The following is a 25,413-nucleotide window of genomic DNA, read 5'->3' as shown; positions in this document are numbered from 1 at the left end:
ATCAATTTTTTAAACTAGGAAAGGTCAAATTTTCTGAATTCAAATAAAGCTTAAAATCAAACTGTCCTGTTTGAATTCTGGGAGTTCCCTTATAGCCTAGTGGTTAAGGACTCAGTGTTGTCACTGCTGTGGCTCAGGTTTGATCCCTGGCCCAGTAACTTTCACATGCCATGGCCATGGCCAAAAGAAAAGTTACCTAAAATTTGAGAGCAAATCTAAATTGTCATTCTGTTAAAATAGGGATCATGTACTGGATCTGGACAGATTTTTGACTTGAGGGAGGTGCTATATAGTGCTGTATCTTATGGATCTTATATGTAAATGAGAGCCGCTAGCTTCCTATATGATCCTACATGCCCAAGCAACCTAAATGATCTGAGGATTAGTACATGATTCAAGCTGATCCATTGAAGTCTTTCTTATATTTTTAAAGATTGGAGCAGAGAGAAGAATCCTCTTCTCTCTGCTGGATAAAGTGAGAATATGTGAATCCAGATTTCCAGTTGGCATGGTACAAGCGTCAAGGATAAGGTTGACCAGAGAGAATATAACTGAAATAAAGGGGAAGCATGGGCAAGGGATGAGAAGCAACTGTCAATGGCTCAATAATTTGTCAATGGCTCAATAATGAGTCAACCATTCTGGTTGTCCCAGAGTCACTGCTTATCTTTCACAAGCTTATTATTCTTGCCAATAAATCCTCCACTTTAGCCTAAGCTTTTGTGAATTGTATTCCTCTCACTGGTAACTAAGAATGATCACCTCTAATATACAGAATTCTTTTCTCCTTTCCTCTTGGTTGGAAAGGAGTGAGGGGAGACTGACCATCGGGGATGCGTTTTCTCTGAATTAAATCCCATCCAGAAGTAGAGGCAGAAGATTAATGTGCTTAAGGATCATCTCACTTGGCATATGTCAAACATTAAACTGCTCTTCTGTTTTATAGATTCAGACACATTCCTGATTTTAATCTCTAACTTACTTGAGGTTCTCCAGAGTATATACATCTAGAATATCTTAGGCTCCTAAAAGGAGATTTACATATTAAACTGAGGGTCAGATGGCAACATGGCTAGTTAAATGTGTGTCTTGCCCCCTGGTGAACACTTCAAGATTTGGACACTGATTACAAAGGGGTGCAAAGGAAAGGGAAGAATCAAAATTCATTATGTGTCTACATGATTAAGAGTGTAGGACAAGGAGAAGACAAAAAATGGGATTTAGGTAAGAAGTAATTGAAAAAGCAGTGGAACCAAAATGTGATGGTATTGTGAAAGTTATTGTTACAAAGAATTTAAAAGAAAGTGATAAATGTAGTGCTAAAATGCAAATGTTTAAGAGGAAAAGAATTTAGGAAAAAGTTTTGGCTTTGACAGTTGTGACATCATTGTTAACTTTCAAAAGAGCTACTTTGGAGATGCGAATGAGACGAAAGTCAGATTCCAACAGAGAGACAAAGAAACAAAAACAGAACAGAAAAATGGGAAGGGGGGAAAAAAGAGACAGAAAGATTCAGAAGAAGATCCAGAGATTATGGGATAGAAAGGAACCAATTAACAAGTGGTGACAAAGAAGAACCAATGAAAAAAGGAAAAGAAGTAATAATGCAGTAATATTTTCAAAAGAGAAGTGGAAAAGAAAGGGAGCGTAAGTTGGGTTACCTAAATTTCACAGGTGGATTAGGTCATCTAATGTGACTGAGGAGGATGAGTATAGAGTACCGAGTTAACTAAAGATCCTAGAACATTTTGGAGACATGTGGTGACAGGGGCAACAAGAACTGATTGAATATAATTCATTAATTTTTGTCTGTGAAGGATCAGTTACTATTTTATAACATGTTTATTTTCAAAGCAATAAATATGACTTTTAAAACTTTTTCTAGTAATTACTGGATCTAAGAACTCGTCAAAGGGAGATGGAAGAAAGTGAAATGCAAGAATTCACTATTATGGCTGACTATGGGGTTCAGGTTTGGTAGTGAGGTAAATAAAACAAGGAGGATGTTACCATGGAATTACAGAAAGGGTCTGAGGTACTAGAGGTCACCAATTATTTACATAATTACAAATAGGTTTTGAGCTTCTATGGTGTCAAGTAGCATGCTTACCAACTGGGAGAACAATGAAGGAGACGGATTTCCATCATGGCAGCCACAATTTAGTGAAAGAGACAGCTATGTACAAAGGCAGAGAAATTCAGAAGAAGTGGGGAACTGGGAAAGAAGGAAGGAAATGATGGTCATAGAGAAGCAGTCCAGAATTAGATGTCTGGGGGAAAAAAGCAGAAATAGTAAGCAAATCAAGGTTTCCAATTCAATTGTACATATCATATTTGTGTGGCTGTTATACATATCAAAATGAGCGTTGGGGGCAGGGGTGGAGGGAGAAGGGGCTTTGCATTGTGTTCTTGTTGTAATCACAAGAGTAATTGGCTCCAAGTCATTTTTGGCATTTTTGTTCCTTATACTCTAAACTGAATTATGATCCAATGTCAATTCCTTAATCCATAAATCTGGCTTGACATTTCATGTGCTTCTAATAGATGGTACTAGAAAAGCTATTTCTGACTTAAGCTCCATAAAAGAAATGAATAAAATGCAGAGAAGGCTTCAGGCTAATCTATAAAGTAATTTGAAGCCTTTTCTAGAAAACTTCTTCAATTCATTTCAGTAGGTGATCTGAAGAACTGTAACTTTTTGGTGACACATAGAGGTCTAAGACCACATTAGACATTCATAACACAATTGACATTTCTGTGGCTATAGAACATCTGAAATCTTTGGAAAGTAAAGTTAAACTAGTTACATGGTATCATATTGCCAATACTCGTCACCCCTACTCACTGCTTCATTTGAACTTTAATTTTTTAAAAAAGCTAAATTCAGGTTGGATGTGGACAAAATTTAAAGGCAAGCTAAAGTTACAAATGCCAATACCCATGAGGGTTAAGCAACTGGGAGACATGAGTGAAGCAGGCCAACCATAAGAAGACAAAGCAAAGCTGGATGACAAACACTGCCAGCCTCTGTGTTCAGCTGATGTGAGAGGGGGTGAGGGCTACAGCAAACAGGTAGGTGTGAGGATATTTGCCAGTCAGTAATAGGCTATTGTTGCCGGGGGAAATGTCAGCCTAGTATTGCCAAATCGTCCCAATTTTTTTCCAGAAAGCCTAGAAAACAGATTTTTATTTGTAAACTACTGATTTATAAAAACTGGCTACTGTGGTGCAGTGGATTAAGAATCTAACTGTAGCAGCTTGGGTCCCTTAGGAGATGGGGCTTCGATCCCTAGCCCAGTGCAGTGGGTTAAAGATCTGGCATTGCGGCAGCTGCAGCATAGCTCACAGCTGTGGCTTGGATTCAATTCCTGGCCTGGGGACTTCCATATGCCATGACTGCGGCCATAAAATTACACACACACAAAAATTAAATTAAAAAATTGGCTTCTAATTTAAATAAAAGTAAACTACAGGCTGAACAAAACCCACCTATCAGCCACATTAAACTTTTAAGTGGTCAGTTTGTATTCTCTGCTTTAGAATTCAGTTCTTACATGGATGTTTGGACTTTCCACGGCCATAGCCAAAAACCCTTGTGTGTACATTCAGGTTACCTCATCCAATCTCCGGTAAGCAGCACAGGAGGTAACCAGATGCAAGGGAAAGTTGTGTGTGTGTGTGTGTGTGTGTGTGTGTGTGTGTTTAATGTTGCTTTTAAGTTTCTTCTATTCAAGAAAATATCTCAGTATTGTGTATACAGGCTCTTGTGATGCATTGATCAATTGTAGAATGACTATTCCAAACTTGTAACAAAGTTAGGCAATTTCTGTATTCTTCAGCCTTGGAGAATCACCACCTCTCTGGTATTGTTTTCTCCTGTTGCCTTCATTTCCATGATGAAAATCAGAAGCATTGAACACCTCCCTCCTATTTATCTTCAGGGAGGTGGTGGAAATAAACTCTCTTGCAAAGGAGCAAAAGCTTGTATACCATTCACTACAAAGTTCAGTCCACCAATATTCTTAAGAGTTATTTCACTTACCCTCTGGTCTCCAGGAGATATCAAAACCCTGGGCTCCTTTAGCTTGATCATCCTCCACGTTCTCAAAGAACAGTCTCCTCTAGAACTCTTCTCTGGTTCAGTCTTTAATTTCTTAGATAAACAGAATGGAGGGGTGAAAAATCATAGGTGGTGAGTTATCAGATGTCGGTCCCAAATACTCTCATATTATAAAATTAATGCTGCAAAACTTTCTGAAATCATATGCTCCTTAGGTAGAGTAGCACTTGGACTAGAATTCAGTTCTTCTAAGTCACAGCCTGATGGTTTTTCTATAGTATTGGTGGACCACCCACAGACTTCTCAGTCTAGTTTAAGAAGCTGCAAATAATTGGTTGCATATCAGCTGCAAATTATAGGAAAAACAAACCCAAAAGCCTAATGATTTGAAGTTGTTGGCTATTTAATATGAACATTTTAGAGGCAGGGTGGGCTTCAAACACAATTTGATAAAGCCGTAGCTCCATTTCCTCCATCATGATCAAGATCATTTTTATGACCATCATAACAAATAATTATGTTCATATGTGTCAATCACTGTTCTAAGTACTTTACAAATATTTACTTATATAATTTTCACCTCGGTCCCATGAGATGGGTACTATTATAATCTGATTTTGTAGTTGAGAAAAGTGAGGCACTGAGAGTTTAAATATTTGGCCCAAGTTCGAATTTTAGGGTCAAGATACAAACTCAGGCTACTGGTTCCAGAGCCCTTGCTCTTAATTACAGCACAAAGATTCAGATTGAACTGGTCAAGGACAGGCCTTAGGGATCAGTGGTTTTAAAATTATCTACCAGGTAGACTGTGATATGCATCCAGGTTTGAAAACTAATGCTGTTATACAGTGGGTTAAAGGGTGAAATTGATGTTGAGAAGGCAATATCAAGGTTCATCACAAAGAACACCATGCTGGAATTTAGGCCTAACTTGTGCTCTGTAAAGCTTACATCCCAGTGGAAAAGAGGAGTAAACGGTGTCCACTGATGGAAGAAACTTCCAGATGGAACTGCTGAGCACAATGACCAGCCCTGCAGGGATCCCTTGCCTGAAGAATTCAAGTATTACAGTCACGGTATGTTTGCAGGATGTCCATTACCTGGGTATTAGAATTTTTGTATGATACTAGTCAGAGACTGATTATAATTATAAAAGAGAGAAGAAATTCCTGGGGATGTGGTGCTTCACTATAGAACCCCTGCTTCTAACTCTGGATGCAGAAATCTTTGCAAGAGTACTTTCATGGATCTCAATGACAACAATTAAGCTTGAAGAGCATCAGAAGACATTTTAATCAGAAGCTAATTAAGAACAATGGGGGCATATGTATCACTGATGTGTCTCAAGTACTCTGACTGATCTGGAAAATTATTCCATTAATATATGGGTATAAACAGACACCAACATTTTCTCAGGATGAAGCAACTGCACTTTGAAGTTTCCACCTCCAAATCTGGCTTTTGCTTATTAGATGACAAATAAAAATGAGCAATATTTACCTACTTGGGGAGGACATCAGATGCTGGCTCCATGTTTTTGGGTAGGACAGCATCAGTGTAATAAATGAAGCAATGGGAGTCAAGAAACCTGAGTGTTATTCATATTCACCTACGTGTTGTTCTGTTATAAAATGAGACTAAAATATGCATCTAGCCATAAACACAAAGGGATCAATTTCATAACAGAAATGTTAAAAAAAAATGAAAAAGCCAAAGTAACAATCATAGCATTATGTATAGTTTTAAACCTCTATTAATGTTGAACACAATACAAATGTGATGTTTTCAGGATAAAGGAAGTTCCTCTGTTGTCTTTGCCATATAGTCTCTGCTTAAACAAAGTAATCAGCCCATGGTGCCCCCCCCTTACAAACACAAGTGGGCTATTTTTCTTTAAATTAGCTTGAGATTGTTTTAGTCCATGCTCTCTCAGGAATCATCCTAATCAATGGTGCTTGCTTTGTGCCTGCACTTTCCCTCGTCATGCCTCCCAAAGAGGCGGTCCAGGAAACTTCATTCTGACCTTGTTTACACTGCTGGCAACAGATAAGAGAGGGCCTCATTACTTTAGGAGTGAATTTTGTATGTGCAGAACTCTACCATATGACTTCCGCCTGGCTTCCCAGCTTTTTCTTCCAGGCCCTTCTCAAGTGAGCATTGAAGTATGTGTTAGGCAATCTGGGTTGTAATCTCAGCCATGCCAATGTCTACCACTGTGAGTTATTTAAACTCCTCTGAGCTTCAGTTTTCTTGCTTCACAAAGTGAAATATAGATGAGATGACTTTAGCATCTTCCAAAATTAAAGTTGTTTGGGTTCTACTTATTTTTTCTTCTGGCTTGCCTGTCTCCTCTTGAGTCTCTGGTTATCATACTCATTTTTATTTCCATCATTTTGCCAGCTCTTTTTGCTCATCTTTTTGCTCAGGTAGTAACTTTTCTCATATTTATTGATGCACTAATATTCTACCCATTCTTTAAAGTTCTTCTCAAATGCCAATCCTCCAAAGAACTTTCCCAATGTGTGTGTATGTGTGCCTGTCTGACTATCAGGGCAGGTGGGCAGGGCAAATATTTGTTGAGCCATGTGTCAGGGATATAATGATAATCAAGACAGTCTTGATTCTTTTGCTGAATTTAGTTGAATTCAGCAGTTAAAATTTTTGAGATGACAGTGTCAGAGCAAAGTCCATTAACGATTCTTGGGAAATAAAAATAGAATCTGGGTAATAAAATAAAATCAGAATTTTTTCCCTTTGTTCTTAGTCTAGTTTCACTTGCTGATAGGGCATAGGGTGCCACATGCAGAGAGGCCTTGCATCTGGCACTTCAGACCAGAGCTTCTAGCATGAAATGTCTCTGCCCAACACTCCCACTCACAGACCACGTGCAGAAGCACAGTGCACGTCACCTTGATTCAAGATGGTGGTGGCAGGGCTTACACAGATGCTGCACCCAGCACTTCAATCCGGAGCTCCATGGGAAGCCCAAATGCTGTCTGACCAGCAAGAACTCTGTCCTCTCCCTGCTGACAAGATAAAGCAGCAGCACCAACAGCCTTCTGGGGAGAGTGTATACTCTATAGAGCGTGAGCCTGCACCTCTCTATTCTTTGATCAAAGAGTAAAGCTTTCCTTTGTTTCTGAATTGAACTTGGTCTCCTTCTATTGACTTGAATGATACCAAGAAGAAAGACTCTAGTTAGGGACCAACTAAGGGGGTTGGTAACAAAATTATGCTGAGCCAGATGGGATGGACCATGGCCTTTTCTTTCTGCACGTAACCACTAGTTTCTGGACTCGCCCCAGCTTCAGAAGGAGGACAGCAGAGGCTCTGGGAGGTTTGTGTGAGGATGATTGACTCTGGCCTTTGAATCCATTCTGATGGGATAGAAGGGCCTCTGGCCCTTTTTTTTTTTTTTTTTTTTTTTCCTGAAGCATATAGAGTTGTGACCTCAGCTGTGGCAATGCTGAATCATTTTAACTCACTGTGCCAGGGGGTACTGAATCTGGGTTCTGGTGCTACAGAGATGCCACTGACCTTGTTGTGCCATAGCAGGATCCAAATTCAGAGCAATTCTGCCCAGCAACACCTATACAACATAGCCCTCAGAGTAATATGGAATGCACCACCTTGAGTAGATCATACTGTGGCATCATTGAAATCTGAGACTGAAACTCATGTGTGCCCACCTGCTGCTTCTGGGTAGCCTTCCTGTGGTGCCAGATGCCTGGGGATGGTGGGGACCTGTGGACAAGAGGGAGCGAGGAAAGTCTTGTCTTACCAGTACAAGACTGTCTTCTTGAGTGTACAATGCAGGGGCAGCTGTACTAGGGCTTTTTGCCCTCCTCCTTAACCTCTGGGGATCAAGAGTGGCATTCTCCATAGTCCCTTTCAGCTTGATAAAGGAAAGTGGCCAACCCTGTGAGCCCAGAGGTGAGACTTGGAAAAGGCCCAGGTGATGAGGACCGCCTGACAAAATGGAATGAGAGGCATCTTACATAAATTGAGGACTATTATCCACCTAATGAGAGTGCAAATTGCAGATTGGCATCCCCTTAGACAAAAGCCACAAGATGATAATGTTAATGTCTGAGGACAAAGCTTCCCAACAGAGCAAGTCAATCTCTCTGGAGTAAATCCCAAGTTCTGGGCCCAGAGACAGGTCGAATGAGTTACAGGAGTCAGTCCCATTGTCAGTCCATCCGAAACCTGGACATACGTTGCCCAATAGAAAGCAGCACGCTCTCCACTTGGAGGGCTTATTGGGCATTGCCCCTGTTATACAGGGCCTAATTGACCAGGACCTTATTATACCATGTCACTCAGCCTGTTATCCCCCCATCCTTGCTGCTGAGAAACCCAATAGGGAATACAGGATTGTAGAGGACCTCAGGGCAGCAAATGAAGCCACCCAGGATGTACATCCAGTAGTATCTAATCCCTGCACCCTGATGGCCACTCCACTGTGCACCAGGACTTGGTATTCTGTATTAGATTTAAAAGATGCTTTCTTCTGTACTCTATTAGCCCCAGAGTCACAAGAAAATTTTGCTTTTGAGTGGCGGGACCCAAACCCTCAACAAAACAATAACACGGCTAAAGGTGTCCAAGAAAAAGGCTGAAATATCATAAACTAGGGGGACCTACCTAGGCCTCATTCTCACAGAAGGTTAGAGAGGCCTACCTCAGGAAAGGAAAGAAGCCATTTGTAGCCTCACCCCTCCTAAAACTAGAAGATATCTTAGGGTTTTCCGGGGCATGGTTGGGTTTTGCTGCATCTGGACCCCTAGGTATAGTCTAATAGGTAGGCCTCTATATGAAAAGTTGAAAGAAAAGGGTGAGAGTATTTATGAATGTTAAGGCACCTTTCAGGAATTGAAAAAGCAATTACTTTAGGTTCCTGCCCTGGCCCTCTCAGATTTAGCTGAACTCTTTGACCATTACATTCATAAAAGAGACATAATCACCCTAACATTTATAAGAGAAGGGGTAGCAAACTGAGACACTCCACTGGAGTGGTTGCTTATTTATCCTACTATAACTCTCCTTAAGGAAGCTGAAAAATTAACACTTGGTCAATCACTATATGAACACCACACCAGGTTCAGGCTTTAGTTAAGTTCTAAGGGAACAGAATATTTATACATCAGAAGGTCAATTCGGGTTCAGGCTATGCTTTTAAGCAACACATTGTCTACCATAAAAATCTGTCCCACCAAATCCTGCCACCCTTCTACCCACAGAAACAGAAAGAGGGCTCCTGGAGTATCACCATACAGAAACTACAGACACAATCTATTCCCATTGCCCAGGCCCAGGAAGTGAGCTTCTTCACAACAGTGAAGAGGAACAGTTCACAGATGAAACCTGCTTTATGAGAGAGGGAAAAAGGCTGGTGGGCCACACAGTGACCTCCCCAACTCAAGTCATAGAGGCAAGAATTCTATCCCTGGGACTTCTACCCAAAAGGTAGAGTTGATAACCCTCCCCTGAGCTTGAAGCTCAGGCTAGGGAGGATCTTAAATGTTTACACAGATCCCTCGTATGCATACGCCAGCCTACATACACATGGGGCTTTTAGAAGAAAAGTGGTGCGCTTACTGAGAAGAAAAATAGGTGAAACATTGCTTGAGCATACTGAAGCTCTTAGAGGCAGTACAGTCTCCAAAACAGGTGGCAGTAATTTAATGTAGGGGGTCACCAAAAAAGGGGATGCAGAGGTGACAAAGGGGAACAACACGATGAACACAACCGCCTAAAGGGTGGTGCTAGAACTGGTAATTTGGGAGTTCCCATTGTGGCTCAGTGGTTAATGAACCCGACCAGTATCCATGAGGATGTGGGTTCGATCCCTGGCCTCCCTTAGTGGGTTAAGGCTCCGGCATTGCCATGAGCTGTGGTGTAGGTCCAAGACACGGCTCGGATCCTGCATTGCTGTGGCTGTGGTGTAGGCCAGCAGCTACAGCTCCAATTCGACCCCTAGTCTGGAAACCTCCATATGACGAGAGTGCAGCTCTAAAAAAAAAGACCAAAAAAAAAAAAAAAAAGTGATTAATTTCCCACTGGTGACTAATGAGCAGCATTACCTTTTGGAGTTCCCGTCGTGGCACAGTGGTTAACGAATCCGACTAGGAACCATAAGGTTGCGGGTTCGGTCCCTGCCCTTGCTCAGTGGGTTAATGATCCGGCGTTGCCGTGAGCTGTGGTGTAGGTTGCAGACGCGGCTCGGATCCCGCGTTGCTGCGGCTCTGGCATAGGCCAGCGGCTACAGCTCCGATTAGACCCCTAGCTTGGGAACCTCCATGTGCCGCAGAAGCGGCCCAAAGAAATAGCAAAAAGACCAAAAAAAAAAAAAAAAAGAACTGGTAATTTGGCAAATACCCCTCATACCTCAAAGGCCAGACCCATCCATTACTCCCCAATCTACACAAAAGGAAGAATTAGACAAATCCTGAAAATGGGGCTTCAGTAGAGAGCTAGGAGGCTATAAGTGACTAGCTAATGAACATAGGTGATACTTCTTTCCCCAAACTTCCATTTGTCAAGCCATAAGGGAGGTTCATTAAGGAATTCACCATGGGAGGGGAACCTTATATAATTGGTTAGTTGAGGTCATAGTAATGCCTGGCATGAAAAGTATAATCAGTCAAACTGCTGAGACATGCCTGATCTACACAATGAACAACCCCAACACCAGACCCCCTAGAAGCCCCCAGATAGGCCCATTCAGACCAGAGAGTCATAGCCTAGAGAGGGTTGGAAGATTGATTTCACTGGCAATTTCAGGTACCTTTTGGTGCTAGTAGACACATTTTTCTGAGTGGATAGAAGCATTCACCCCTAGAATTGAAATGGCAGCTTCAGTGGCAAAGACATTACTCAAAGAAATAATCTCCAGGTTTGTGATCTCAGGATTGCTGCAAAGTGATAATGGTCTAGCATTTGTCTCAAGTGATGAAAGGGATAACAAGGGCCCTGGACATAAACTAGACTTTGAACTCAGCCTAGAGTCTTCAACTATCAGGGAAAGTAGAGAGATCCAATCAGTCCTTGAAATGGGCCTTCGTCAAGCTACATCAGGAAACTCAAGAAAATTGGATTAAGTTGCTTCTGATTGTCCTGCTTCCAAAAGCAGTTAGTTAAAAATTAAGGGATAAGTTAAAATTAAATGTGTTTGACCCATGCATATTGGTAGACCCATTCCCCAAGCCTTATGGAAGGGATACCTAGCCCCCTTGAGAACAGAACAACTCAAGTGCACTCTCCAGGTAGGAGAAACCAGGAAAACTCCCATGGAATAAGGTACCCAGGTGCTTTCCACAGCCATCTACCTGGTCTTCCAACCCTTCTGGCCTGGAGATTGGGTGAACCTCAAAACCTGGAAAACTGGAGGCCCGCAAGATTAGCTCACTCCTAAGTGGAAAGGATCCCTCCTGGTGATCCTAACCACTAATTCTGCCCTAAAGTTGCAGGAATCACTTTGTGGGCACATAATACTGGAGGGAAGAGGGCCCCAGAGTCCCAAACTCCAGAGAGACAACCTGGGGCAATGGACCCTTGGACTATACCCATGAACCCTCTCTAACCCAAAGCTTCTTTCCCAAAAAACAGCAAAGTATGACCAGGGATATTCAGCCACAGCAGGGAGCCTCCATATCGGGGCACACTTTTTCCTACAGGCGAAAGTCCTAGATACCTTCATTTTTAGGAAAAACTTGACATGGGACCATTATTCTCTTGCTATTATTTGCACTATGCATCATAAACTGTCTTGAGTCTGTTGCCCTGTGACACACCAAATCAGGATAAATTCAGACCTGAGGCCTGTCACAAACAAACATATGAAAAGGCAGCTGGGGAGAGTTCTGTTCCTCCATCTGGGGTTATGTGGATGCCCCAAAGCAGTGGGAAGTAGTTACAGAAGAGGAGAGGAATGAAGAGCAGGACAAAACACAGAGTAGGGATTTGTCACTGGCAAGGCCCATTTAGAAATTCCTGGAGAATAAAACTAGAATATAGGTAATAAAATCAAGTCTAACCTTTTTCTTTTCCTTTATGCTGTGTTTAGTGTCACTTTCTCATAGGGTACTGAGGGCAGAGGTGTGGCATCCAGCTTTTCAGACGTCAGTGTTCCTTGTATGAAAAGGCTGCACCCAATGCATTTCAGCACAGAGGGCCCAACACTTCAATTCAAGACGGCTGGGTGGTCTGTATGCAGACACTCTGAGCACCTGCACTGGGATCTGGAACCCTCAGCAACATGCCTGTGCACAACCTGTGAGAACTCCACCCCCTCCTCCTGGACAAGAACCCTACCAAGCAGCCCTGCCTGACAGCCCACAGTCTTTCGGTGAGAATATGTACTTTAGAGGGAGATCTCACATGTCTCCATTCTTTGATCAAAGAATAAAGCTTTCCTTTGTGAACCGGTCTCTCTAACTTCCATGTGGAAAAGGACACAATGTTTTTTATAAATTCCATTTTATCCAACGTTATTGACAATCCATGAGAGGCATGGACTGTGTGTGCTCAGTAAGCACTGTCCGGGAAGGCACAGTGTAGAGAGGGGAATGAATGAATGAATGCACCCATGCTGTTTTTATAGTGTCAGTAACGTCTGAAGGAACTTTTTCTTTCCTGCGACCCAAGTCTCCAGCTTCTGAGTTGGAGAATCATTAGATTTGTTTCCTGTCCTCTGAGCATTGTAAATGTGAAGAGGGATATGTTTTCACGATAGAGAGAGAAGAGAAAGATGTCTCTTAACCAGTTAGATGTCAAATACCAATGGAAAACTGATGCTTATCATTAAACAACCCTATGAAAGCCTCCAGTGAATATATAGAGAAGCCTTTCCTGCCACCATGTCCCTTCCTACAGCAGACTGGATTACATTCCCCTTCCTGGTAGCCTCATGCTCCCCATAAATACTGAGAATCTGCACTACCTTGTTTATCTTTGCACCCTTTCAGCATCCAGGAGTATCTGACATATAGGACCCTTCAATAAATATTTGTTGTACAAATGGATGTAAATTGCTGTAACTTCAGGGGCTTTGGGTACTGGCTAGGATAATAGGCCTCTCATTAGATTATTAATGTTATGGATTCCCTAATAATAATTTTTAAAAAAGCATTTTCCTTTCTATAGTAAGAGAGAAAGGTAAATAAAAAGGTTTCTGTCATGGGCAACATTTTGTGGAGATACAACTACACAAACACAAATGACTCAAACTCTTGCTAGAAATGAGAAGAACATAGGAGGTACTAGATATGCAGAATGAGGTACTTTGTAAGTAGGGGATATTTATTGAATTAGTGGGGTGGAGACCCTTAAGATTATAAGAATAGCTAACAGTTATTAAGCTCTTACTGTGTGTCAGAATTATTCTAAGTGATATTTCATGGATTAACTTTCCATAGCTTTATGGATTAAGTGATATTATAATCCCTACTTTATAGATGGTGAGCTTGACACACGAAAGATTTAACAAATATATCCAGAATCACAAAGCTAGGAAGCCTTCAAGCAAGGTTTCAAATCCAAGTGGCCTGCCTCCAGCCCATGCCTTTTGAACTCTGTGCTCTCAGCCTTCTATAGAAAGTAAACTTCCTCCTGCTTTATCATTCTGCATAGCTCTAGCCCTTAAACGATTTCATATGATAAATTCAAGGTTCCTATTCCTACTATAATATGAAGGCAAGATCTACTTAAAATTTTTCTCTTACAGTTGGTTCTAATTATTCTATTTGTGTTTACTTGAAATGCCTGGGGGATTTAATAAAGGTATTCCAATAAATGTGCACAATCCTGAAGAAATCAATAGATGGAATGAAAATGAAGTGAGATGTAAGCCAACTTTCTGTATTGAAATCATATCATTCATTGGAGACTGTACCATTCTGTTTCTGTGGTGAAATAAGCAGCCCCATGCTTCTGGGTGTTTAAGAAAGCAGAAGTCCTAGCCTAGAAAGCTGTTCTAATCAACTCGTAGCTGCAAGCTATATTACTGAACTTTGTGTTACAAGCGATGGTGGATGCAATGCTGACACACCATAGTTTTCATCTGATGATCCCAATCTGCTTAGAGTATAATAGTTTCTCTCAACCTTTACCATCTTAAGCGCCACTAAGAGATTGAATCATCACAGGGAGGCCAAATGGAATGCATGCAATGGGTCGTATAATGGGATGGTTGTTTTTGTTATATAATGTAACAATCATTCCAAATAAAAAATGCTTGGTCTCTCTCTAAGGAGTATATTTATGCTGGTGCATCTATGAGGGCTGGGGTCACTGCAGGACAAGAGAACAGCCAACTGTGTTTGGGATCTATCTATGGGACATTATTTAAGGCCTTTTATGCTACTACAAGAAACTTTCTCCCTGCAGTATTTATACATTTATTCTCTCAACAAGAAATCATTAAGCACTTGCTATGGGCCAGACATCTGTAGGAGAGGTACAGAGTCCTGCTTGGGCTAATGCATAATCATGATAATGTGTGATGAGATCTATAATAGAAGATGCTCTCTGTCCCAGGCACTCAGCGTGGCACATGAGATCTTTACTTTCTAGGAGCAGCTACCTTCATCTTCCTCCTCTTCTTGCAATTCGACCAAGTTCTAGCCATACTGGAAGTCTGAAAGTGCCATTAAAATGTCACTGTTTTTCACAACATCATTGTTTCTACAGCTATTACTTCTGCTTTAAATGACAGTCCCCATTTACTCAGCCAGGTGAACTCTTACTCATCCTTTAAGGTTTAGTTCAAATGAGAACTTCTTGCTGAAAACTTCCCTGGTTTATCCATCTTTTCCTCCTTCTTCCATCCCTCAGCCTTTCCTTTAAACTCCAAAGCATTTTGCGTTTATCTCTTCTATGGCATTTATTACTTTACATTGCATTATGTTATAGCAATTTATAGACAATTTGTTTTTGACTCTTATTTTCATGTAAACTCTTTAGGTCAGAGATCATATATTTCTTTCCCTCAAATATTTAATGTTGAGAATTGCATATTTTTCAAAATGCTTTTTAATTAATGCACTGGATTAATGAAAAAAATAAATGTCATTTACTTAGAAGCTACTGTAAAATTTACATGTTACATCATTTAATTTTCAGCATAATCCTGCAAGATAAATACTATCATCATTTTACAAATGAGGAAACTAAAGCTTTGATGGGTTAAATGAGTTGCTCAAAGCCATAGAGATCAGAAATGGTGGACTGTTTGGTTTTCAGCAGTCATCATCTGTATACCACCCTACAAAGAATAAATAAGCATGGTTGTATAGCTGCAGGAAGGAGCTCTTCATTTTACACCCTTGCTACTTGAAATGTGATTGACAGATCAACAGCATTGGCATCACATGGAAAATTGTAAGAAATACAAAATCTTAAACCCAACTTACACCTATGAAATCAGAACTTATATTATTAGCACTATCCCTAGGTTATTCCTGCTGACAAAGATTAAAAATCACCAATTACTTTCACAATTTATCCTAGGTTTTCCATGGTTCCTAGCTTTTTCAAAACCTCCTATTTTATACAGCTCATGTCAGACACATAGCAATCAATTAGCGAATAAAGGTCTGTAATTACTTATTTGGGTATATCTACCCTAGAAGAATAGTAGAATCTTCCCTTTCTAACATCCTTCTTACCTTGTTTCTCCATCTCCTTTAGTCATTCTTTGAGAGAAGAGGACTTGTTAAAACTTTGACTTATTCACAAACATAAAAATATTTTGAGTTCTTCTTAGGATTACTGGATTATAAAGAATTGAAGTACTACTCAAGTTAGCTACAAAGAAGGGCAGCTTAATAACACATCTGGAATGGTATAAGCAATAAGCCCTCATAGATAACTAAGTATATGATCTGTAATATACTTGGTCCTCATGGAGGTACTTCTAAACTCAACGTCTTTTAAGGATTTCAGGGGTAGGAGTTTGGGGGTCTTCTCCTAGTAATTCATTAATCTAGCATTAATGAAGTTTAGCTACCCCATCACCTCTCTCCCCATTGATATCATTACCATTGTCTGTTCTTGTCATTTCCTCTTTCTACTGGCAGGTATTTTTTTTTTTTTCTTCTCATTCCATTCAAGTTCTAAAAACTGGGAACTATTTGGCTAATATCACGCAATCAAGAGATCCACTTAGGCAGATCCCTGGGTAGTATATTTAGTATAGAAATATTTCCTGGGTCAAATGACTAGTAACAGTTCCATTCTCCATGACTTGGGATATTAGAATTGTTTTTTCCATCAATAACCTCTGAACTTCTGTAGAGATATGAGAAGGCCAGTTTCCATTAGAAAGAGGTATGAATGGGTAGCTCTGCTAAGCAGTTCTAGAGCAAGAAGAAATAAGTGAACTTTTTCCAACTCAGTGGTGAAGAGCTGGTTAGCTTGTTATATACTCAGTAGTAGATGTGACTAATTGCTAAATTCTGCACTCTTCTGAAAATTATGGTATAATGGTAAGAGACAAAAGGAGGAGTCCACTGGCTCTTTTAACTTTTTAAGCAGATATTGAGCACCTACTACTAGTAGAATATTCTATAATCTGGAGATTGCAGAGATGCACGGAATATAACTGATGCCTTCAGGATGGTTATAATTTCATGGTCACAACCATTTAAGGAAATGCTCCTGAATTTTATGTCAGCTAAAAACATAAGTGAATAGCCTACAGGTCTAAAATGTGGCTTTTGTTTGTATATATTTTCCTATTGTTCAATTACTCTCAGAATTTGTTTTTGGGAAACTAGCATTAATTTGCTGCTAAGATGACTGGATTAGGAAGATGTGTGTGTGCGTGTGTGTGTGTGTGTGTGTGTGCACGCACGTGTGTGTGTGTACACAATGGAATACTACTCAGCCATTAAAAAGAACGAAATAATGCCATTTGCAGCAACATGGTTGGAACTAGAGACTCTCATACTGAATGAAGTAAGTCAGAAAGAGAAAGACAATTACCACGTGGTATCACTTATATCTGGAATCTAATATACAGCACAAATGAACTTTTCCACAGAAAAGAAAATCATGGACTTGGAGAATAGACTTGTGGTTGCCAAGGGGAGGGGGAGGGAAAGGGATAGATTGGGAGCTCGGGGTTAATAGATGCAAACTATTGCCTTTGGAATGGACTAGCAATGAAATCCTGCTGTGTAGCACTGGGAACTATGTCTCGTCACTTACGATGGAGCATGATAATGTGAGAAAAAAGAATGTATACTTATATGTGTAACTGGATCACCATGCTGTACAGTAAAAATAAATAAATAAAAGGTAAAAAAAAAGTTGCTGCTAAGATCACTGGTTGTCTTCACTTATCCAAGCAACATGGGAGGAAGCAGAAATGAGTAAGCCTTGCCAATGAGCAAACAATTTCTTTGAAAAACTGAAGGACTGAGAGTAGAACAACAATTGCTTGATAGTATTGTAAGGTCTGTCATAAGTGCTAAATCCAGGACATTGTGTTATCCTTGGGCAAAGAGGGGACAAAATAAATTTTAAAATGAGAGCATTGTGTTCTGTTAGATCTCTGGAAGTATCTATCCTGTGCACTATTTGAAGCATGTTTTTATTTGCAATTAATATTGAGTTATCTTATTCTGATAAAGTCAGAAGACAACTATAATTTCAGCAAACTGAGAAAGACAAGATATGGGATTGTTGGTATGAACTAAGGACTCAACTCTTACCCTGCTAAAGCACCAGCTTTCTAAGTGTTATCACACAATCACGGTGGTGGTTTTCTAAGTAGAGTGGCTTAGATGGGACTGTTCTACTCATTCAAAATCTATTTTCTAGCATGGCTAGAACTTGGAGAAGGTTGAACCATAGTGAATATTAAAGATTATTGTGCTACACAATTATTATCAGATTATTATGCTGTATACATTTTCATGAAATGTATTAAAATCACTCTTAAAAAGAAAACAAGCAAGTGGAGAACTGGGTAATAGGTGGGAGGAAATGACGAGAAAGAAATTTTCTAATATTCTCCTAGATGTCCTCTGTCTTGGAGGAGAACTGAGCATATACTCAATATACAGCAAGGAGTTGTTCTTATTTTTCTCTTTCATCCAGCTGATTGGGAACAATTTACCAGTACAGAATATTCTCCATGGAGCTCTAGAGAGAACATAAGGAAAACACTAGAGTCAGCTCTTGACTTTTCTAAACACTGGAATTGTTATCCTTTTTTTCCCCTTCTCTCTGGTGGGTGACTTTGTAAGGAAGAATTTTGGGCCTCATGGCACCTTAACAATAATAAGCAATTCATGTACTCATGAAATAAGTGTTTAGTTTGTTCTTCCTTTCAAAGAACTCTTTTGCAACATTTCCATTGCTACATCAGCAGTGGCTGGGATATCTGTAGCAAATTTGCTCAACATGCTTACCTCTTTCTGGGTCCAAGACAAATGGAAATCCATTTTGGCAGATAGACCCCCCAAAAAGAAAACTTCTTTGGGAATTAGCCTTAATAGAACTAATTTAGATCTCACAGAGGAGTAAAAGCCCCTGGTACAAAATAAATACTTTGGTTTGTTTTCATCAGGTAAGTTACTTTGATCCACACTTGCTCTTTTAAATGAAACATCCTTCTTGGACCTATATTGTTTATGTTACTCTGAATATTACATATCATGGAACATAAAAATATTTTTTAAATTAACTTTCAAAATAGTTACCAAACTAGCAGTAGATTTGATTTTATTTGATTTGATTTGTCTTTTTAGGGCTGCACCCACAGCATAGGGAAGTTCTCAGGCTAGGGGTCCAACTATAGCTGTAGCTGCCAGTCTATACCACAGCAAGGCAGGATCCCAGGCAAAGTCTGCAAACTATACCACAGCTCAGTGCAATGCCAGATCCTTAACCCACTGAACGAGTCCAGGGATCAAACCTGTGTCCTCAACACTAGTCAGGTTTGTTTCTGCTGAGACACAAGAGGAACTCCCAGCAGTGGATTTTAGAAGTGACAAGGGGTAAGAGTGGGAGACTTACAACTGTCCAGAGTCTCCTTTAGGCCATCCCATGTTATCCCCTCTTAGACATACAATCTTAATGTTAAAACTGTAGGATCATAATTCCTTTGCTCTCACTCTCTTGATCAGACTGACCCCTTGACTTGCAATCTGCTACGGAAGAGAAATTGTGGAAGTACCACTGGTGTGCTCCATCAACAACATTAACTGGAACTCTATCAACAGTCAGCTGTAATAAATATGTTACTGATAGTCTGATATCCTTAGCTCTATTGTTCAAGATAAAAGAAAAAAAATAAATGAAAGATCTCTGACAAGTTCCCACAGTTCAGAGACTTGGTCAAAGATGTCTCTGTCTCTCTTTTTTAGCCATGGTGTAGCCTTTTCCAAATATGAGAAAAGCAATCATCAGTAACTAGAAGTATCCCCAGACTCAGGGAGTTGTTACAATCAGGTCAGTTGAGCCTGCTTTCAGCTCATTCCACATTGCAAAGCTGTCATAAGACCAGTGGTTTCTTTGGAGCAGGTACATTCAAATACCACCAGGTTGCAAGTGTCAGTGTCAGTGAGCACATCATGTTGCAGAAGCATCGTAATAATTATATAGACAGCAAAGGATTGCATCTCACTACCATGCAGCATCCAATACATAAGGCAAATGCAAACAAGCTATTGTAACCTAGCAGGACTGGGAACCTGAGAGTAAAAACTCCTAAGCTGTTCATTACAAGCTTAAATGAGCCCATTAGACTTACATTAGACTTAAGAGAACAGAGAAAATAGTGCTACTGAACTGTCAGGGATGTAAAATTTCCTAATGTGAGAGAAAGATCACCAGAAATTCAAAAGCTGAATCTCGTTGTATTATCTATCCTATTCTCAATTTGGAAAATTCATAAAGCCAACATGGGTATTGCTTTTATGAACTTGTTAAAAGAGATGATAGAAGAAATATCTTAGCATCATTTCCATATTTGTCTTTTTTTTTTTTTTTTCCTGCTAGGAGTACTGCTGTTACAAAATGAGATTTGGGAGAAACTTGTTTGTTTCTGGTGTATCTGGTGCTGATCAAAAAGAATCAAACAGAAAAGAAACTCATAGCAAAATTTTGAAACCTGATTTTTATCAAAAATTCATTTTGATTTTATTATGTTTGATGCTACTGAGGGATAAGACAGACATGAAAGGTTTTGAGTATAGATTTTTAGAACTGAGCGATGAGCAAAACTGACAATTCATATTCTTATCAAATCCTTTTGAGTCTTACAAAATAGAAGCTTTCTTGAATTTTCTGACATCTTCACATCTCATCCTGCCCCAAACTTGGAGACTCTGACAAACATAAAAGTTGAAAAACACTATCAAGAAAAATTGTTCAGCAGCAGACCTGTTCAGGAAAAAAAAAAAAAGCCTTATTTAGTTGAGGTTGAAGGCTCTCTTTAATATAAGGTTGCTGGCTCCACAAGGGTCTTTGACCTAAAATCTAACTATCATAAATAAGGAACTGAAGCAAAACATAAATTACAATGCTGAGACAGAGCTTTTCTTTGCTAGTTTCAGGTCAAAATATAAATCCAAATCAAGAGAAAGTTATCTATGTTGTCGGGGAATTGGCTGTATTTTTGCCAATGCAGGTGATCCCGGGAAATCTCCTAGCTAATTATTCTTAGTTTGCTTTTTTTTTTTTAAAGCATTATAAAGCAATGGAACAACTAAATAGTCTTTATGTGTTTTGCACATGGATCACAGCAGTACTCTAAGCTCTCCTGACTTGCTTTGGCAAAATGAAACATTTTTCAGTTCAAGGATGCTTTCTTTTTCATCATGTCACCATGTGGCTATCATTACCACTATTATGACTACCACAATTATCTGAATATTTAATAAGTGTATATTTAATGAGTGCCATTAGGCAGTGGAAGCATGAAAAACCTCCACCTCATTAGCCAGGGTAAGTTATCAGAGTTAATCCACAACTGATGGCTTGTTCCTATTCCTATTGCATCAGCTCCACAGACCCTGTATGATTCAGGAAGACAGCTTCCAATGCAGAGAGCTCCAGGATATTATGGCTTCCTAGAACTGGGCAGGCACTGTCTCCCAGGAAATTCTACGTTCCTTCTCTAATGCACTTCATCTCTTCCAGATACAATCTCAGAAAACAACTGAACAGTTTGTGAGGTGGAATCATGAGACAAATAGTAGAGGGAATTATATGCAGTATCCAATGGGATTGTTTCTTGTACTGTACCATCTTATAGGGGACTATAGCTTTAACCATAGTCTCAATGCTAAGAACAGATCTAAAGAGCGTTAATACTACTTGCATCAAGTTTCTGACCTACCTTTTGAGTGCATTACACTATTTAGAGCACTATTTGGAACACTAGAGGAGAAATGTATGAGGAAAGAAGGCTGAAGGGATACTGGCTTTAATTTCAATTTCTTCTGAATTAGATCACATTCTAAAATCCCAAGTGTACACATTAGTCTACGAAGAGGGAAATAATTATGAAAGTGCTCCAGTCACCACTGCATATGGCCAGACTGCTTGCTAGAAGCAAGGATAGGCGACAGTGCAAGAACATTTTGTCCTGCATTAAGCCCTGCTTCTCTCAGAGGCTCAGTGTCAGATGCCTGGTACTCCGGTTCTTTGGGCGGGTGAGCCAATTAGCACATTCCCTAGTCTGGAACTGTGGTTGCTGTGTCTGTGATCTGCATACTGATTCAGATGAGATTTGACCTTCTGGGCAGAGAAAAACAAGAATCCCAGGTGAGAGGGAACACTGGCCTAGATTTTCCTATCCCTTCTTCCCTATTCTTTATTTCCAGGCACTCCAGCCTGGTAGCTTTTTCTGACTAATTCAGAGACTGGAAAGCAGTTCTATTTTAGCTGAAAATTTAGACCGATGTATAGCAAAAAAACTATTAAAAATCATGTTATTTACTTCCCTCTGCCAATGTCAAAAATGGAAAGCAGGTAGCTCCTTGTCATAGTGACACTCTTGGCCCACATGGGGGCAGTACTAGGTAGTCAAAAGCCTCCAAGAGCTTCCAGGGCCAGCAAAAAGTCTGACAGGAGAGAAACTTTAAATGCATAAAGCAGAATCAGGTTAGATTTTCATAAGCACAAAATTCCTTAAAGCCAATCATTATACCTTTTGAAATGTTCCTACTGAAGGAATTAGGAAAGAAAGATGTCTACCAAATTTCCAGCTGCTGGCATAATCACTTGCCAGGAGATGTCAGGTAAAGTTTTTGATTGATTACTCCATTTAACTTTACTTTTAATACACGTACATGAAACAAACAAACCATTTTTAAAAATCACATTTGCAAACACTATTCTATGTTAGTTGAGAATGGTAAAGGTATATCATAGGTATAAATTTTCAGCTTTTTACTGTCTGATATGATGAATTGTTTTGATAAACTTTTACATAAAGAATTTCTAGGGAAGGTAGATGTGCTAAGGGTACATTCATTGCCAGGGGAAGTTTACCAGAATGTTTAGTGTACAGAGGTTATTGGTGGCTTAAGGATACTGAAGAGAGCTCTTTCAGATAGGCCTTGTTAGCTATATTTCCACAACATGTATTACCGAAAGACTCAAAGTCATAAAGCCATTGTTTCTTACTCAGAGGAGAGCCTACATAAAATATGCATTTTTTTAGATGGTGAGTCACATTCCAACCTCCAGAAAACAGACCTGGAATTTAGCTGATGAGCTCCTAATCCTGTTAGGCCATATGAAAGCAGTGGCAAATGACTACAATAGTCTGGGGCACAGTGGTATGATGCATGCTGGACACCTCTTCAGAGAGGAGTCAACAGGCTCTCCTGGTGATAGTCTGCCTTTAATGTCATTAGCATTGGCTCTTGTAGTCCTCCTTCCTCCCTCTACTTCCTTCTTTTCCTTTCCCAGTCTCTGATCTTTTGGATAAAATTAAACTGAACTGTCTCCATCTTCCTCCTTAACTTTATCCCCCACTCTGTGGATACACATACCAGAATAGTCAGTCGCACCCACAGAAATTGTTTCTCCCCGAGGGGATCATTTGGTACTCAAATGGCTACAGATCCTGTGCCAAAGCAATAAGATTATTGGAGAAAATTCAGTGTTTGCCTTTATATTCACTTTCAAAATCTCATTAGTACATAGGTTATTTTCCCCATTAAACGGCTACTTAGAATAAGGAATATTAAAAAGCACATCTTTTTTCTTGTTTTAAAATGGCAGCTTGGACTAGCATGATGAGAACTGTCTTCCTGTTCCATCAATGTTTTCAACATGGAAGAAATTATCTGCTTTGCCTCACAGTCTGGGATTTGATAAACAAAATTTCTCTGAATGATTTTTCTATTCTAGTTTAGAAAATGATTAAAATGGCTATGAATTTGAACCTTGCCATAATGTTACCTTTAGCATCATCTGGCAAGTTGTGATAAGCAAGTGTTATGTAAAAACTGCTGCACCTACCCCAACCCTTCTGGAAGTCAGTACACAAGCTCCATTAACACTTAAGCACTATTGTACAATCACTTTGTCTGTGTGGCTATACCATTTTAATGAGCATACAGGGAGGTGAACTGCATAGAAGATGTAGTGATAAACAACAGATTAATCTTTTTAATAACTTGGGACTTTGGCTTGCTGGATTTTAATTTCCCCCTCTTCTAAAATACTAAGTAGAACCTATAACATGGTAAAATGGTTTCCTAATGCTTTTGGGGTACAGAAGATGGGATTAAGTTTAACCTATCTGGTTTCACTTGTATGGTCCCTTAGGGAACCCATATTAAAGCATGTTCTCCTTTGTGTTTTCTGCTCTGGCAGCACCAGGCTCCCACCCCTTCCCACCCCGCTTACTTCCTCTTCCGACTTCTAACTTGATCATTAGCAAGAGAGAAATGAATAAAAGAGAAAGACAAAAAGTAATTAATTCACTGAAGTGCAGCTGCAAATGAATTTTTAAAATAAATTATTAATTTTCTCTTTAATATTTCTGCATTGATAGTGCTGTGTATCTGGGGATTGGGAACGAGAGCCTCTTTGCTTCACAGCAACAGTGCCTTGGGTAGAGACAGCAGCACCTCACAATAACTAGAAGGCCTTGTGCTAACATGATATTTCTCTCATTCATCAGCACCATGCTTATAGCCAGCAGCAATTTAAACACACATGGGTTTTAAAGTCTATGATAGGTAGAAGAGGCATGAAGGATGGGAACAGTTGCAACAAGAGAGGTTGAATGCCTTATCTTCTGTATCTTCTAGTGTCAGCTTCCTAAAATACTGAAACCAAGACAAAAGCTTACCATGTATGATGAATCTTGAAGAAAAAGACGCAGCACAAATTTAAGATCTTTTTGCTTACGTAGGAGGGGGGAAAAAAGCTGGATCATGAAGGGGATGTTAGAGGAGGCAGGGCTGGGTGTCAAAGGCATGGAAAAGAGCTGTAACTCTTTGTACTTCCTGACCAAGGCTGGGCAGTGATCTGGAAGTGGGGGGAGGGGAACAGCACAGGGCTGCTTGATTACCTTCACTGGACTCCATGTTTTCAGCTGGCTCTAAACCCAGATTACAGAACACACCTTTTATCACTCCCTTTGCTCAAATCAAATGTTATCAGGAAATCTGCTTTTTTTGACCTCTTTAGCATGTGGATGGAATGTAAACCTAAGCATTATATGGAAAAACTATTTTTAGTAACCGAAAGCAACAGTACTACTTCTGTGTTCAAAGATGTTGGCTCCAAATGGCAGAGGAATGATTGTTTCCACTTAAAGTGATTGATATGTCTACACACACTTGAGAGATAGAATTTCATTACCTATTCTTTCTGCGAGGACTGACTGAATACAGTTTCAAAGGAAATAGGGAGCACATTTGTATAACACAGTACCATTTTCTTCCACGAAATGGAGAGAAAAAAAAAGAAAAAAAAAAGGCCAGTAATAAAGGGAGAAATTGTGAATGTTTAAGAAAATAAAGATATTGAAAGAGTGAAGAAATTACTACCACAGAAGAATATTCAATACATACAGCAATTAGGCTTTTAGCTTTCTGTTCAATGACAGTGAAATATTTCTATTGGTTCACTTTCAGCAGTATTTATTTTTAAATTACCTATAATGATTAAGCACAGGGAAAAAAAAGTAAGGACTACAAAAGGTAACCTAACAAAATTCAATTTATTCCATAATAATCCTTAAGAATTAAAGCTTTCATTTTGTGTGGCATTTGAATACTTGGAAAACTCAAGTTACCCAATATCTTGCAGACAATTTTAGAAGAGAAAATTAAGAAATCCAAACTCTAATTTGGGGTCAAACATAAGGGAAA

At 39.6% G+C, this 25,413-nt stretch overlaps 1 long non-coding RNA gene across 1 annotated transcript in view; it reads right to left on the bottom strand.

Annotated features, from left to right (window-relative positions):
• LOC146401690 (uncharacterized) overlaps positions 1-25,413 on the bottom strand; it is a 565,997-nt gene that overhangs the window by 84,420 nt on the left and 456,164 nt on the right. The window contains exon 3 of the long non-coding RNA XR_014809241.1: positions 4,043-4,153. This is a non-coding gene — a long non-coding RNA (uncharacterized LOC146401690). The remainder of the gene's footprint in view (positions 1-4,042; positions 4,154-25,413) is intronic.

This window comes from Sus scrofa, chromosome 7 (assembly GCF_054392235.1).
Source record: "Sus scrofa isolate SSC_HxYL_T2T_F1_AM1 chromosome 7, Sscrofa_HxYL_maternal_Yorkshire_Landrace_v2.0, whole genome shotgun sequence".
Taxonomy (NCBI): Eukaryota; Metazoa; Chordata; class Mammalia; order Artiodactyla; family Suidae; genus Sus; species Sus scrofa.
This window is presented reverse-complemented; position numbering and strand designations above follow the sequence as displayed.